Genomic DNA, 16,693 nt, shown 5'->3' with positions numbered 1-16,693 from the left:
CCAGTACTTCCCTCGAGTACTGTTCCTTATGGTCCTTCAACCCATACCATTTACCTGAATATGTGGGCTGAACTGCCTCTATCCTCTTTTTTTTTCCAAAGTAAAACAAATAAACTTAAAATATAATCGACTCGGCCCTTTGACCAACATGCCTCTAAAACCAAACAAATCTTGTATTGAAACCCGAAAATTTATTAAGTCATTACATTGAACCAGAGCAACCAAAATATTATTAATTACCAAAAATATTAACTATGTTGTACTTATATGTTGCAATTATACCAAAATTAAAAAGTAAAGTTTTAAACCACAATTACTTAACTCCATAACACCTCTGGTTTATAGTTAGTTGAACAACCCACATCAGCTAACAAGACTAATTTCCAAGGAGAAACAAATTCAAAAATTTGCCCTCGCAGTAATATCTAATGCAAACCAGGCTTTCCCTGCGGTGGTTTTACAACCCACAGATACTTTTGAGGGACTGATCTGCCATTAGACCCAAGGAGTTCTCACTCATCCCCTTTCACTGTACACCTACCACATGCCACCGCATGGCTACTGCTTTTACAGAAACTTTTGGAATCCGACCATTAAGTTAGGATCAATAGAATGATCAACTTCCACCATTCCAGTGTTCAATAAAAAAAATTTCAACATTCCATTCACGATAAATTACGAATATGCTGAAAAATAAAATAATTAATTACATGTTCCCATGAAAAACTTTGATGTCGCTGGGGCTCATCCCGTTTGGCATGGTTAAAATCCCAACTGCTCAGATATGCGATAGAGGGGGTTCGAGCCTCATGGCATAGGGGATCTAGCCTAGCGCAGGTGTGTCGCTCTCCCGCTCAGGAACTGTCTCGGAAAGTACAGCAGGTTCTTGCATGACGAACCTGAAAAACTTCCTCGCCTCGTTTGCGTTCAACGTCGGCCAAGGCGTCCGACCGCTAGCAGCACCTCCTGCGCGCCCGACCTCTTCACTGCCAACCGCGACACTGTTACTATGCACACACCATGAACATGCCATACACGCGACTTCCTTATGATGTGTTGTCTTTGGCGACTGGCGCGATTCTCCCACGATACGACTTGTAGCCCGCAAGATTTTCTCTCCCCCATCATTCCCCTCTACCCCGTGCGTCTTTTGCCCGCGTTCCCACACCTATTTTCTTTCGTTCATTTCCCCCCACCCCCCTTTTTATGGACAATTTTCCCGACACGCTCACTGGTGATGCCATCGGGGCAAAAAGGTAGCAATGTGCAACAACTGGCTTAGCGACTGGGAGGAGCACTTGGGGCGGTGTCAAATGCCCCCCCTCCTCCAAGGCCGTTTTGCCCATTGACACCTTGATCACATGCACTACATAACGAAGCACTCGGACACCTTGGTATCACTGATCAAGGGGCTCAGGGCATGAGTGGGGATCGTCTGCTGAGTTAAAGCACCTGGCCATGGGAAGTACTGAAGATGGGCTGGGGCCCTACGTTGTTGGGTGGAACAGCGGAGTGCCACGGGGATTTTGAGTTCGTCCTGCTCAGGGTCACCACTAGTGGGCTAGGCCCCACCTCCAACTCCATCCTCATCAAAAGGAACTATGATAACCCCCTCTGGGCCATCTGAATCATCGAGTAGTTCGGGTGAGTGGTGGGTTTGGCGAGGGCGTACAATAGAGACTGTTTCCTCCATGGTGTCCTCGGGAAACTCCACTATCGGTGTCGTATTTGAGGCCGGTAAATTGGGGTCATCAACATCTGGGGCTGGTGTAATGATAGGCCCCCTGACCTGGAGTGGGACATTCGAATCGTCCTTACTATTGTAGTGACCTTCCCTGGACCTGGGTGATGGGTCCCTGGGAAACAGCCTATCCATCAGCTGCTCCAGTTTGTGCAGTGGCATGCTGCCTCGCTCAATTTCCCATGATGTACGGTTGGCGCCATAGGGTGGGTCCCTCTGTGTGGGTTCGGGGATCATGTTCGAGATATTGTTCCTCTGGAAGGTTCTATTTCCAGTCGGTTCGGCTTCAAGTGGGGCAGTCTCGTTGGATTGGCCCATGCACCGAAACTGTGTGGGTACTCCCACTGAATGGTACTCGGAAGCCTCGGGATTCAAATCCAGCCTGGGATTTTCTCTGACCTCTATATTGGGGACTAGCTCTGCTCCCGAAATCTCAGTTGTGCTGTGATGGTTCATTTCAGGCTGTGCCTCAGGGTAAATCTCTGCTGGAGTAGAGTTAGGAGTTTCGGGGTAAAACACCACACCACCTGTATGATGCCCACCAGTGATGGCCCATAAATGGTACGCCATTTTCTGTCAGGAGTACTTTGGGAAATACATACCTTGGCTACACTTCCCGGTCCAACAGGGCGGCTACCATTCCCGCCTTGACGTTCGCCACTGCGAACGCCTCTGTTCATTGTGTAAATACATCAGTAATTACCATGGTGAACCACTTTCCCCTGGTGGTACGAGGATAGGGATCCATGATATCAAGTGCTATGGTGTGGAATGGTGTGTCTGACTGCCTGGGCACCTGCTGTTCCACACCGTCAGGTCTGTGCACCTTGCGCTGCTGGCACTTTCTCACGTAATATTTGACCTCTGCAGTAATTACTGGCCAGTGAAAGACCCTGCTGACTTCCTGTAGGGTTTGCTCTGCTCTGAGGTGTCCTGCAAGTTCATGAGCATAAAGGATGAACCTGAAAAACTTCCTCGCCTCGTTTGCGTCCCGCGTCGGCCAAGGCATCCAACCACTAGCACACACCTCCTGCGCGCCCGACGTCTCCGCTGCCAACCGCGACACTGCCACTATACTGCTCCGGCGGCGCGACTTCCTCGTGATAAGTTATCTTTGGCGAATGGCGCGATTCTCCCGCGATACGACTGTGTCGCCCGCAAGATTCTCTCTCCCCTCTACCCTGTGTGTCTTTTGCCCGCGTTCCCACACCTATTTTCTTTCGTTTATTCCCCCTCCCCTTTTTTTCAACAAATTTTCCCACACACTCACTGGTGATGCCATCGCACAGTGTTTCAAATGACCAATCTAGGTGGACAAAAGTCACTTCCAGATTCCCAGTAATGGGTGACTAGCTAATGTACAGGAAACCTCTAAACATCCGATTCCAAGAATTGTTTGTGTCTAACATTCCACAGTGACGAGTACTAAGGATTCAAAGATAGCAAATAGTCTAGATGCAATCGGAATAATAGGTCAGTCGCACTTTCACGACACTTTCGACAACATGTAATTGTGGCAGTTTGTAAGTGAGTGGTAATTTTTAGTGATGGATTTTCTTCCTGAGGGTGAGTACTTTATTTTTTAAATAAATTTAAATCTTTCTGGTAGTCAAAAAATTCGAAAGAATGTTTTGAAAATACATAAAAATAGATTTAAATGCATGTAAATAACATGTACACACATGTATCCAGGCTAATTTTTTTATATTACATAGCTGCACCATTTCTCTTTGTAATAATATATATTTTAGCCAGCACACTCAAGTACAACTTTTTTTTTCAGAACACCTTCACTCTATTTCAAAAATAGAATTTTTTGAAGAATTTCTCAAACATGGAAAAGAAGAGTTTTAGAGTTTCTTTCGACTAAGTTTAATTTTAGTGATGTTGCTGAGGACTCTGTAAGAGAAATAAAAATGAAGTTGGCCAGCATTCTGTCGAAATTTGCTTCCAAATGGATTGCTGCTGGAAAGTCAAAGGAGCGTTTCTTGACTAAGAATAAAAGCTGGTTGGAAGGTGAAGACATTCAATTCCACGTATGTACTACCGTGCCGCGACCTACTACATCTTTTCAACATGCTACTCCTGCAGGAAGACCTCGAAAATATTTCGATGAGTCATCATTCAAAACGAAAAAACGTCGAACTCAAGATCTCGTTGAATCGCGTAGCGTTGCAAAGTTGTTGACTGCTGCAGGAGTAGCCGTGCGATCGACAGGAAATAGGAACAACTGCCACAGCAATCAGAAAAATTAGTGAAAGTCCAGAATCTGCGAGTGTTTCCACAAGTTTGAAGAAAACCAGTTATTTGGATAGTGTTAGACAATTAAGTGGTGACGAAGCATTAGCCTATTACATAAACTCTTAATCTACAACGCACTCATACAAGCAGACTAGGAAGTGGTCTATGAAGGTAGGTCATCATGTGTTTCCGTCTTACCACTGTTTACGGAAGTCAAAATAGCCTGTTACCCTTCAGAGGAGCACATTATAGTGACAGAAACTCGTGCTGAAGTCAAGTTGCAAGCCGTGTTAGATAAAACTGTTGAACGCTTAGTAGAAGCTCAGAGAGAACCCATAAGTAGTGTTCACCCGAATTCATCGTTTACTCTCATAAGTAAATGGGGGTGTGATGGAAGTTCTGGCCACAGTGCCTATAAACAAAAATTTTAATCCAATGAGAATAATGACGAGTATCTATTCGTATTTTCATTTGTTCCCCTTAGATTACTCTATGGCAACAACATCATTTGGCAGAATCCCAGGCCATCATCCACGATATTTTGTCGTCCGATTAAGTTAATTTTTGCTAAGGAAACCACAGAATTGACGATAGCAGAAACTAACAAGGTCTTGGAAGATATAAAAAACTTAGTTTCAACAGTTTGTAACATTGGTGATACTGACATTTCTGTTAAGCATGAACTTCTGCTGACAATGACTGGTGGAAAAGTGTGCAACGCCTTGACCGAAACTCTTTCATCACAGAAGTGTTTCATTTGTGGTGCTACTCCCAAAATGATGAATGACGAATCAAGGCATTTTGACAGCAACAAATATAATTTTGGCTTTGATTTGTCAACGCTTCATGCGTGGATTCGTTGTTTTGAATGACTTTTACACATTAGCTATAAGCTAGATATACAAAAATGGCAGGCTAGAAGTGCTGAAGATAAGGCTAGTGTAAATCAACGATCCAAGGAAATTAAACAACGATTCAAGTATGAAATGGGACTGATTGTGGACAAACCAAAGCCAGGATTTGGTTCAACAAATGATGGAAACACTGCTCGCCGTTTCTTTAGCCACCCTGAATTGAGTGCTCAGATCACAGGAGTAGATATTACACTCATCAAGCAATTTGATGTATTACTGAGAACATTATCTTCTGGTTTCGAGATTAATATAGAGGAATTCAGCAAATTTTGTCTTGACACGAGAAAACATTATCTCAGTCTTTACTCATGGTATTATATGTCTGTTACTGTACATAAAATTCTGGTCCATAGTACAGAAGTCATCAAAACTGCGATTGTTCAAATTGGGCAACTTTCGGAAGAAGCACAGGAAGCTAGGAACAAAGATTGTCGTCGGTTCCGGGAACATAACACCAGAAAGCGTTCACGTATTGCCACGAATGGAGACTTACTTTCCATGTTGATCATAACATCTGATCCTCTAATCAACAGCCTCCGAGAAGTTCCTAAAAAGAAGACTGGTAAATTGTGTTCAGAAGAATTAAAGCTGATTATAGCCCCTATGATAGAGCCTCGACCTCTGCAATGTTCAAACCTCACGCCACAAAACAAGAACGATTATCACATAACTGATACCTCGGAAGATTCTGATGAGGATTAGATATAGAACTATTTTATAATTATTTTTTTGGTTTCAATGTGTAATAATGTGTATTTAATTTGGCATAAATGTGTAATTGGTGGTTTGATTTATTTTAAAACACTGGTTTATTAATTATTTTAGCATTTATTTGTATTTTTACCTCATTAATGGATTCTTGTATGAAATATTATTATTTCTTTTCAAAATGTTTAATTCTTTATGTAAAACCTCAGTAATAAAGTTTATTATTAACAAAAATGCTTTATATTGTTATAATATTACCAAACCGATCGATATAAATGCAAAAATGCCGAAAAATAATTTTGTCCACCTAGATAGTTCATTTGAAACACTGTGCATCGGGGCAAAAAGGTGGCAATGTGCAACAACGGTAAGCGACTGGGAGGAGCACTTGGGGCGACGTCAACTAATGATAATTTTCACCTTTAAGTTGCCTGGGATTCAGTCCCTGTGATCGCGAAAGATCTACGTTTTGTCTCTTCCTAGACAGCGCCTTCCCATTTCCATTTGTTGTTGATGTGGGCTCCCAGAACTCCACTAAATAAAGCATAACAAAATGACTCATTAAGTGGCTATTCTTTCAAACTTAAACAGAAAATTCTCTTTAGTGCGATTTTATTAATACAAAACATTAATTTAAACCAACTGTCTCTGCCACAATTTCCCATGCCTACCATTATTCAGCTCTACTCTCGCTCATTTACTGCTATCCAGTGACATAACAAGCAGCTACTGATCTACATTCTGACACACATACTAGCTAGTGCCATTTATACACAAAAACATTCAGAATCAATCAAAAATTCAAAATACATTAAGTGGAAAATTTTAAATCACTTAAAACTAACCATTCTAAAGGCACAAGGCAAATAGATTCGTGAAATAAAAACAATCATTAAAAATCTAAAAACTGAGACTATCGTGCATCTAAACTTCTCGAAATGACTTTAAAAAAAACTTTATACGAGCTCTGGATGACAGTAATCCAACTTCACAACACAACAAAACAAAAAAAATCAAGAGCTCCATGACTAACAAATGATTACAACTAAATCAACATCAAAACCAGAAAAAATAACTACTTTAATTAACGTCTTCAACACGTACCTAAAATGCTGTGTCATGTACCAATAAACATGCAAGAAACTTTCGCATCGACTCAAAACTATGGTACATCTAAAAATAAAAACAAATTCATTTTAATCACCCTAATGACCTTACCACTTTGCACACTTGAAAATTTTTATTACTTAACCTATGTGACACACTACTGACATGCCGTTGTTATTCCTTTAACCGTTAGACTTAAATATCAAATAATTAAAACTCGAATCTCATACTTACTCTACCAAACACTGGTAACCCATACAGCAACCTCTAACCAACAAACTGCGTCATCACGTCGTACAAACTCACTTAAAACAACTGATCACAAAATAGATTACTTTTATGTTATCATGTGACACAACAATTTTTAGGCTCCAATAAAATGCCATTTATAAAAAAACATAACTTTCATTTTACAACTATTTTTTTCTTTCATATGTTCAAATTTCCTCAGTTTCCAAGCATTTCTTTCTATTCACTATGCTACGTTCCAGTCATAAAATTCACATGCTTCGGTTCCATACGAAAAAAAAAATTACGTTTCTCGTGCAACAAAACTTAATAACTTGAACCTGACTAAACAGCTAACAGAATAAAAGATTCCCAAAATTATTTCTAAAGAAACAAATTAAATTTTTGGATTTTTGTACTTAAAACAAAACTAAATAGATCTCGTTGATCCACAGTTCCCATATATCAAACTATGTGAGCGTCAGACGTCTGGCGATCATGACGCAATGAATAAACGGTACTCTATTCTTCATGGCACAAACAACACAGACGGGGAAAGCAACACATACCCAGCGGCTCCACCAAATGTCGTGGATCGGGAGTTGGGCGTTCAAATTATAATGATATGGATGATATGAAAATAAAAAAAGACACCTTGTACTCCTTCCTATCTTCTTCAAAATTAAGCCTCCACCACCCAGAAATTTAGTGAGATCGCCTCACCAGGCACCAGGTGTACCTGCACCTTTTAGTAGCACAGGCACATATGCGAGAGGGGAACCTGGATGGCTTTCAGAACTATGAACAGCCACTTACCAACCACTGATTTAAATAAAACCATTAATACTTCTGAAATAAAAAAATTAAATAGTAAAAGTACGTATACTGTCTAATGGAAGGGAACTGAAAAGTAACTAATAATCAAATAAAATGATTGAATACAAATTGTGCACTACCATTGTTTTTATTCAGCATAAATGTTTTTGACTGTACTCTGTATTTCTTTTCTTTTCTTAAAAGGACATCACAAACAAGATCTGGCAATCGTTCAATAATTAGAAAACAATTATTTTTTTTAATAAACGAGGTTTGCTAGCCCCTCATACTTTGAAATAACTGTTACTCTACTGTTAGTTTGGTTTTATCTTACACTATAGTATAGATTGACTATAACATCTGACCTCCGGAAATTACTTTCACGAACATGAAGATGTAACTGCGGAACAACTTAGGACACGGCGGGTCAATTATTAACTAAAGTAAAAATTTACTACCTCTACATTTTGTATGATATGGGCGCTTATATTTAAACAGCTACATCTTCTTAGCCTTCTTGAGGGCCCTCCACCCTCATTCTCTTCTCTGACCCAAACTTTAAACTTTAAAACATCCTGTCCGGCACGTACTTCTGGGTCAAGAGACAAAACTAGAAGGGAATAAAAGACGTGGTCATGCCAGGCCATAGCCCCCTTAAGGAGGATGCTCTGTGGCAGCAAACCATGCTGTCGCCTGCTACCCTCTTCTACCAACCGTTTTCGCCAGCGCAGCAACCGCCACTGCAGGCCTACCGCTCAACCGTATGCTTGCTGCCAGGCAGCAATGCATGGCTGAATGCCAACCGGGCCGAGACAGTAGCGTGCCCCCAATAATGTGATAGCCGTGTGAAACGTAGCGAAGAATGCACAGCCCGACCTATTGGTATGCAGCCATCACCTGAACACAACTGCCCTAACTCAAAATTTAACCAAAAACACCCAGTTATTGCCAAAACATTCTACCGAAGACTTAAAAGAACAAATAAAAACAACTGTGAAAAAACAAAACATGATGCTATAACTAAGGCCTTATTTAATCATCATCGATAGTGATTCGATCGCAATCGATGCACATTTTGATAATACTAAGGTATCCATTGGATTGGTTTTAACACCAGGTAAGGGCACAATTGTCAGTCAGCAGATCAAACTCAACATGTTCCAGACAAAAGTCAAACCTTTTCAGTCCCTTTATGCAAGCTTAAGCTTCCTTCTCATAGGCACTGTAAGCTTGTTCATGTTATTTTAAGTCCGTCTCGCATATATTATATATCTACAGTCCCATTCACTACACTGTAAGCTTGTTCATGTTATTTAAAGTCCGGCTCGCATATATTATAGGTCTACAGTCCCATCCACTACACTGTAGTAGCATTGCTCCTACTTATAGACTACTCACATCAACCTTACTGATAAACTTCTCAAAAAGTTTGTAAGTGTTAACACTGATGTATATTAAATGAATCAATTAAGATCACTAAAGGCCTCTCATTGTTTGTGTCCCCATTTAAAGACCTAATCCTCTTTCTTCAGTTGATTTAGAGAAGCACAAGGTTCTGCATGATTATGGATAAATTTGTCAAAATAACCTAGTATCCTCAAAATATTAATTATGCCCTCCAGGTTTTTGGGCTCGAGAAATACACATTGGGCTAATTTTGTTTGGATCAATGATCAGCTTTACTTCATACACCAAAAACTTCAGGAACTATATCTAGCTACTCTACCACACTTTTTTATTTAGGATTAACAATCAGTTCTGTACCTCTCAGCGTATCTGAAACCTGATGTATGTGCTGTACATATATGTTCCTCAAAATATTGGAGGAAAAAAGATGACTTTGAAGAAGGATACCACAAACTATAATTATAATCCTTCCAAATGCGAATGTAGAATCTGAGAAACGCACTGCATATCAAATTTTATCTTAAAAGGAACCCTTTATCATTCGTTGTGCCCTCACAGCATAACAAATCCAGTGTATTTTGTGAAACTTTCCTCTAAAGTACACTAGTGAAAAGTGTAATTCATGTCAAGGACCGAAAAACCTAGCCTGACTGATGTACTGGAACAGGTGTACCATGTTTACAAAGGAAACAAATTCACTTTAACCTTTTGGTTTAACAAACAGTAATCGAACACTATTCCTTTTTCTTGACTAAGAAGGCAGGTTAGGCATACATTAACAAGGCATGTTTAATCACCCATGATTTTTAAAATCCTTTTTTTCCCCTCTAAATGCCCGAAGCTTGTGGAATTGGCAGGAGGGGGGGGGGAGTGAACACTGGTACAAGCAACATTTAAAATTTTCTTGATCAGCTACTTCGTAAGAGAGCAGGTCACACCTCCCTAGCTGCTTGGTTAGTATGTCCTTGAACTCTGCGATCACTTTATGCAATGTTTTTTTCCTGATCTTTAGCAATGTTTTTCTTTTGTGCTTCAATAACAGAACACACTGTAGCCTCGTTGTTAATTTTCCCGCCTAGACTGACAGAAACATTTTTATCAAACTCAAAAATTGGCTTGTGTCTAGCCCAGTCTACAAGTGCTCATGTTTTATTAAGAAAATTTTATCCCAACACCATTTCACACATCTCAGGCATCATTGAAAATTTTTTAGTCCTGGAGAAATTTATTATTTTAAAATGCAGCCTAAGAAAAAACCTTTACTTTAATACTACTACCGTTTGCTACCCAAAATGAAATACTTCCCTTACCTTGAGCTGGTTCTTCAACTCAGGCATCTCTTTCATCAGGTGGCTAACCAAACTCTGACACACAAAAAAGTTATTTGTTCTAGTATCCACCGTGGCTTTTAATGTATGCTCTCCTACCTCAACTTCCACCCAATATTTAATCACTACAACTTGCTGTCCACCAGCATCATAAGCATCCCTTTCGTTGGAAAGATTCTCAGCTCTACGCGATGACCTACATACTATAGCCATATGGACATTTTACGATTGTAAAACATTTCCAGTGGTCAGTTACTTGACCCCTACATTTAGGAGAAAAGTGTCCAGGTTTCCCAAATTTAAACAAGTGCCTTCACACTTAATTGAATTTTTTTTATTTAGTGGCATCAGAACTCTTCTCTTTAAACACTGGGACATTACGAGATTGCTCAGACGATGTTTGATTGGCATATCGTAAGTTTAAAAAATGCTGTCAACTTATACAGCCCGAGATTTTAATTCCTCCCAGCTTTTAGGAATTGGCAGGGGGGCACATTGCTGTCTTATGTAAAGGACCATGTTCTCCTTTAATAAAGAAATAAATTGCTGATCAGAGTATTCAACCCCCAGGGTAGTAGCTACTTCCTCAACGTCTTGAATTAAATCCACCTTTTCTCTGGAAACATTTCACGTAAGTTGCCTGCAAATCCTTCTTTTATTGTAACAGGCAAAACACAACCTGTTCTGGGCCAATTTTCTCCACTCCCTACGCCTACCAGTAATGCCTCTAAACCCACCCCAGATAAACTGGGTATTAGATTTTGGATTAAGTCAACATCAGATAACAACAATCAAGTTCTTTTGATCCTATCAACTGACACGATAAATTTCAGTAGAGGTTTAAAAAACTAACAGGAACTTATCATCAACACCACCTACACTCTGACTTATTTACCGTGTTGCTTATAATCCCCTGACTTATTGACATTTATAAAGGTTATGAAGTACTTCCTGAGTGCATTAATGTCATCAGTTACCTCAACTACATTACCAGCAGCAGAGAGGTTAGATTTCAGTTAAGCTTTTGCACTGACATCAGCTTACAACTAACAGCATTTTTTTTCTATCTGCTCCCTAACCTAGCCAACATAACTGCACAGCTGTTACTTATTTTAGCCTTATCTTAATAGGAGAGAGAAAAATAGAAAAAGTAGTTACTAGAAAATAAAAAAGGGTACTCAGGAAAATATATGTTTGAGTGAAAGTTTATTTATAATTAGGTTTAAGCAAAAAATGTGAAAGTTTTCCAACAATTCAAGATGAAAAACAAACATAAAATCTGTAATTTATTACTCTTTAACAAGTATAAATTTAAAGGTAAACGTTATAAAACAATTTTATGTTTGGCATCTAACTTTTGGTCATAAACCATTATAAACTTATCACAACAGTATCACATAATTAGTTAAGTTTGCAAAAAAATTCAAATTAGCCAAGAATCCTTACTATAAGCAATAATTTATTAGATGCAAAAAATATGCGTTTATTAACTGACAGCATTCCATCCATGTTATGTAAATCCACTAATTACTATGTCAGTCATATCTGCTTTCAATACATACTTCTTATACATAGAAGTCACATTAACTGTATTTATAGCTCTTACTTTTATGATTCAAATAATTTTAATACTCATTCATATAAACATACCCATTATACTATATTATCACGACTAGAAATTATTAATATATTCAATAAATAACTAGATAATATGATAAACACTATTAGACATCATTACATGTTGGCATTATCCATAATACAAGATTATTTACCTTTTCCAATAAAACAAAACATTCTGGATCGTTCCACCCCTCTATGCAGAATTTCCAAAAAAATGCCGAGTAGAATTTTGAACAAAACTACTTTCATCGACTACAATGTATCGGGGCCTTAATCATATAGGAGAAGCACCGAAAACTTTATTTTTATGTCTCAACATTTATCAAAGGATTAAATAAAAAATAACGGGTGTAACTCAGTAAACGTGATGTAAGTGAAACTTCTTTAGCAATCCAAACCTCTAATTGTAAGTCTATCGGAAAAGGTAAAATGGTATACAGAAAGATAAAGAGAGAAAGAAGACATTTCTAAATAAACATAGATTAACAATAATATTACTCACTTTAAAATAACTGCTCGGGATATTAATAATTAAATATAGATTAATAGTAATTAATTAACAATCAATGTTACTTACTTTAAAAAAAATCACACCATAAAAGTTATATTAAGATTTTCTTAACCTCTACTATAGCATGCAAACGAAACTAAATAAAATGTATACACGCTTTAACAAGTAAATTAACGTCGATAAATTTTATTCTCAACAAAATTTATAATTTAACTAAGTATTACTCATAAAAACATTTATACAATTTAATAACAAGGTAACACAAGCGTGGGGTTTCTGAAATGAAACTTCTTTGGGCGTGTTGGGGATAAAATTTCCAGGCTGTATTTTAATGCAACGTTTTCGTGAAACATTGTTTTGAAACGATTTTTTCCTAACCTAACTCAAAGCTATGAGTACGTGGGAGGGGTCTGGGTAGGGAAGACTCTAAGTGCGTCTCAGGCCGAAGCCTATACGCTCGAATCATGCAGGTTGTGAACCATGCAGGAAAGGTAACATGCATCATGTGCTAGGAGGGGATTGGCCAGCCATGGCAGCATTTTTGCCATGACTAACTCCCCTCACTGACTATCCTAGACTAAAACTAGATAATTTGGGCCCAGGTAAAACCAACATAATAACAAGCAGGTTCGTTACAGGAAACAGGTGGATGGTTCTGGAAGAAGAAATGAACAGAGTAGAAATAGACTACTAAGCAAAGGGCGTGAGCTTGGACATTGTTGTCCGCATTTGATTTGGTGGCACTGGTTGTTTCGGGGGCGACTGTTGTCGTTTCTCGCCAGGCTGCCAGCCAGCCTAAACACAATTAAGAAGGGGAAATTTAGTGTACGCCTGTAATTTTAAATATATAAATGAACATTAAAATAAACATTAAAGTATGTTTAATCCGGTAGCTTTTATTAATTTGGCGCTTTTGTTGCGAGCTGGTGCATCGAGCCTGCACTCAAGAGTGAACATAGCTTCAAGTTGATCGAAGTCGGTTAAAGAAAGTATCCAGTCCTTCATCCTGAGGCCCTAGCCTCAACATCTACGCATTCGTAGGCTACGGATTAGGTAGTAGTGTACTGTCGCGAGCTGGTGCATCGTACCAACACTCAGGAGTGGAAATAGCTTCAGGTTGACCGAAGTCGGTTAGAGAAATTATCCAGTCCTTCATCGCGAGACCCTAGCCTCAGCTTCTACGCAATGTTATGCTAAGGTTGTGTGAAAATGTGAGGGACGAAGGTGTTGGAGGGATCCTTAATGTTAAATATAATTAAGTTAAATATAAACGTAACTTAAAATTAATGAATTGCCAGCATACATGTGTGTGATGCGCATGTTATTTTGCAATACAATTAGACGCACACTGCCTTTCCACCGGCAGATTTATTTCCGCCAGTCCGTAACGATTTGTTAGCGAACTGGCGTGGGTCTAGCGAGTGTGCACGCACCCAGGGCTGGCAGCGACTGAGCTCCGCGCCGCCGTTTCTTCATATGCTCGGCCGGGAGCGTGTGACAGCGATACCAGGAACTATTATGTTCCCATAACTCGCTATGTGCGAGAGGCGGAACTAGTTTTGTTGGACTGGGGTCGCGCGCCGCGCGCTGCGATTGGCTGGCAGACTGCTCAGCCAATCACGCGGCACTACGGAGTGCCTTCGGGCGTTTGTACCTCTGTCCCACATGTGGATTTAGAATATTTACGTATTTATCATAAAATGTCTGAGTAGTTTTGATGTAGAAGTCTTGCAAAGTCTCCGAATCGGTTTCACGATGCAATACTTCTACAGGGCAGTACACTGGGGCGTTTGTAGCGGTTCGATTGAATCTATTCTGAATTCGCTGTAGTTTTATTAAATGTGTCTTCGCTGCAGTGGCCCAGACAGGGGCTGTATACGAAATCATTGGTCGTATGAGGGCTTTGTAGAGCAGTAGGCCAGTTGTAACTTTGCTACCACATCGCCTACTCATAACTGGGTACAAGGAGCACATTATAGTCTGAGCTTGTGCCCGCTTGGTGTCTATTTGGTGGCGCCATGTTAGTTTCCCATCCACGTGAACGCCTAGGTATTTAACCACATCTTTGTGCGGGATATGTTCGTTAAAGAGACTCAATTTTGGCCTGTGGTCTGCGGGCGGGAGGCTTTTACGAGTAAATACTATAGTTTCTGACTTCGTTGTGTTCACTTTAATGAGCCACGTCGTGCACCACTTTTCTATCTCAGTGAGCGCAACTTGCAGCCTGGTCGTGGCCAGCTGTAGGTTATGTGATCTGCTATATAGGACAGTATCGTCCGCATAGCAGCCTAGCTTGACAAGTTGATGTGCGGGACGTGGCATGTCTCGCACATATGTAGACATTGAAGAGAACAGGGCCTAGGATGCTGCCCTGTGGCACTCCTGCTCTAATCTGTTTTAGGTCTGACGTTGCCCCTTCAGTTGACGATCTAAAGGTTCTGCCTGCTAAGTAGGATGCGATTAACTTGACATAGGAGTCAGAGAAATCAGCTTGGTATAGTTTATAGATAAGCCCTGCATGTAACACTCTGTCAAAGGCTTTCTATACGTCTAGGAACGTCGCAACAACATAGTCTTGGACGTTAAAGGCTGTAGTGATCTCTTCAGTGAGACGCACTAACTGGTGAACTGTCGAACGAGCGCCGCGAAAGCCGAATTGCTCATTAGGCAGTAAGTTATTGTCGTGTATGTCGCAATTTAATCGGTACAATATTATGCTTTCGGATATTTTCGACACAGTACTAAGTAGGCTTATTAGCCTGTAATTCTGAGGCAGTATTTTGGCTTTACCTGGCCTGTCGAAAACTAAGCTTTAGCTTCCTTCCACTGGGAGGCATAAATACTTAGTCTGAGCATTGCATTAATGCTATCAGCCAAATATTCCAAGGCCTCGTCTGGGGGCTGTTTGAGAACGATAGCTTGTATGCTGTCATTCCCAGATGCTTTTCGCGGCTTCATTTTCTTGATAGCTCGCTTGATTTCCTGTGCCTGAGTTAATAAAGGCTCAGAAACAGTGGGCTGGCGCAATTTCTCGAGTAATTCGCGGTTAATTTGCGCTGTAAATTGCCTGTCACAAGGCAGTACGTTAGGCTGAAAGGCTGCTTCCAACGTACTGGCGAAAGCTCGTGCTTTGTCAAGAGGTTGATAAGCTAAGCCATTATTGGTTTAGAGGGCGGAATTTTTTCTGATTTATTCAAAAATCGCTTCTTCATGATCCAGACACTCCCGTCCTGAATCTTTAGTCGAGCGATTTTTGCTTCCCACTGGCTGCTTCGCCACAATGAGATTTCATCCGAGATAATAATTTGCAACTCATTTATTCTGGGTTTTGTATGGAGTGTGCGTCGTCGTGTGTACTCACGAAGCAGTCTGTTTTTCGCGATATCAAATCGCGGATGTATGCTGGCAGTTCGTTGTGCACTAACTTAACCTCATTTTCTGGGATGTACTGGTTTATATCATACTGGACTTCCACATTAAATATAGTTATCGCGGTTTCTAAACTTTCACTATCATTTATGTCCACGATGTCTCACAGATTTTGCGCGACATGAGTTTTAAAGCCTTCCCAGTCGGAATGTTTACAGTCCCGAATTTTACGTGGCGGGTTGGTTTCCGTGATCGCATTGTCGAACATTAAGTGAACAGAGAAATGGTCGGACGACATGTCGTGTACAACTTCGAGTTAGAATACTGAGGTTACACGCTTATTTAGTACAATATCTAGTATGTCAGGTAGATTGTTCAGTGTACTTGAGTCGTGTGTGAGCTCAAAAGCAGCATGAACTTGATAATTTTATTTAGCTGATGCGGGTGTAAAGAAGCCCACCATTTTCTGTCGCGCGCCTGCAATTCCACTCTAGGTGTTTTGCAATTATGTCACAGCGAGGAAGCTCGGGGCTGCTTCATACAGGGCATCGAGATCAGCCACACTGAAGGACCTACCTGGTGGAGCGTACATTGATATGAGTCTAATGTTTTGTTGGTTTATATTTAAGTTAATCCAACTGCTTCTAAATTTTGTAAGATGGGTAGCTGGCATGCATTGTGTTTGACGCTGCGGTGAACTACC

This window comes from Bacillus rossius, chromosome 2 (genome assembly GCF_032445375.1).
Source record: "Bacillus rossius redtenbacheri isolate Brsri chromosome 2, Brsri_v3, whole genome shotgun sequence".
Taxonomy (NCBI): Eukaryota; Metazoa; Arthropoda; class Insecta; order Phasmatodea; family Bacillidae; genus Bacillus; species Bacillus rossius.
This window is presented reverse-complemented; position numbering follows the sequence as displayed.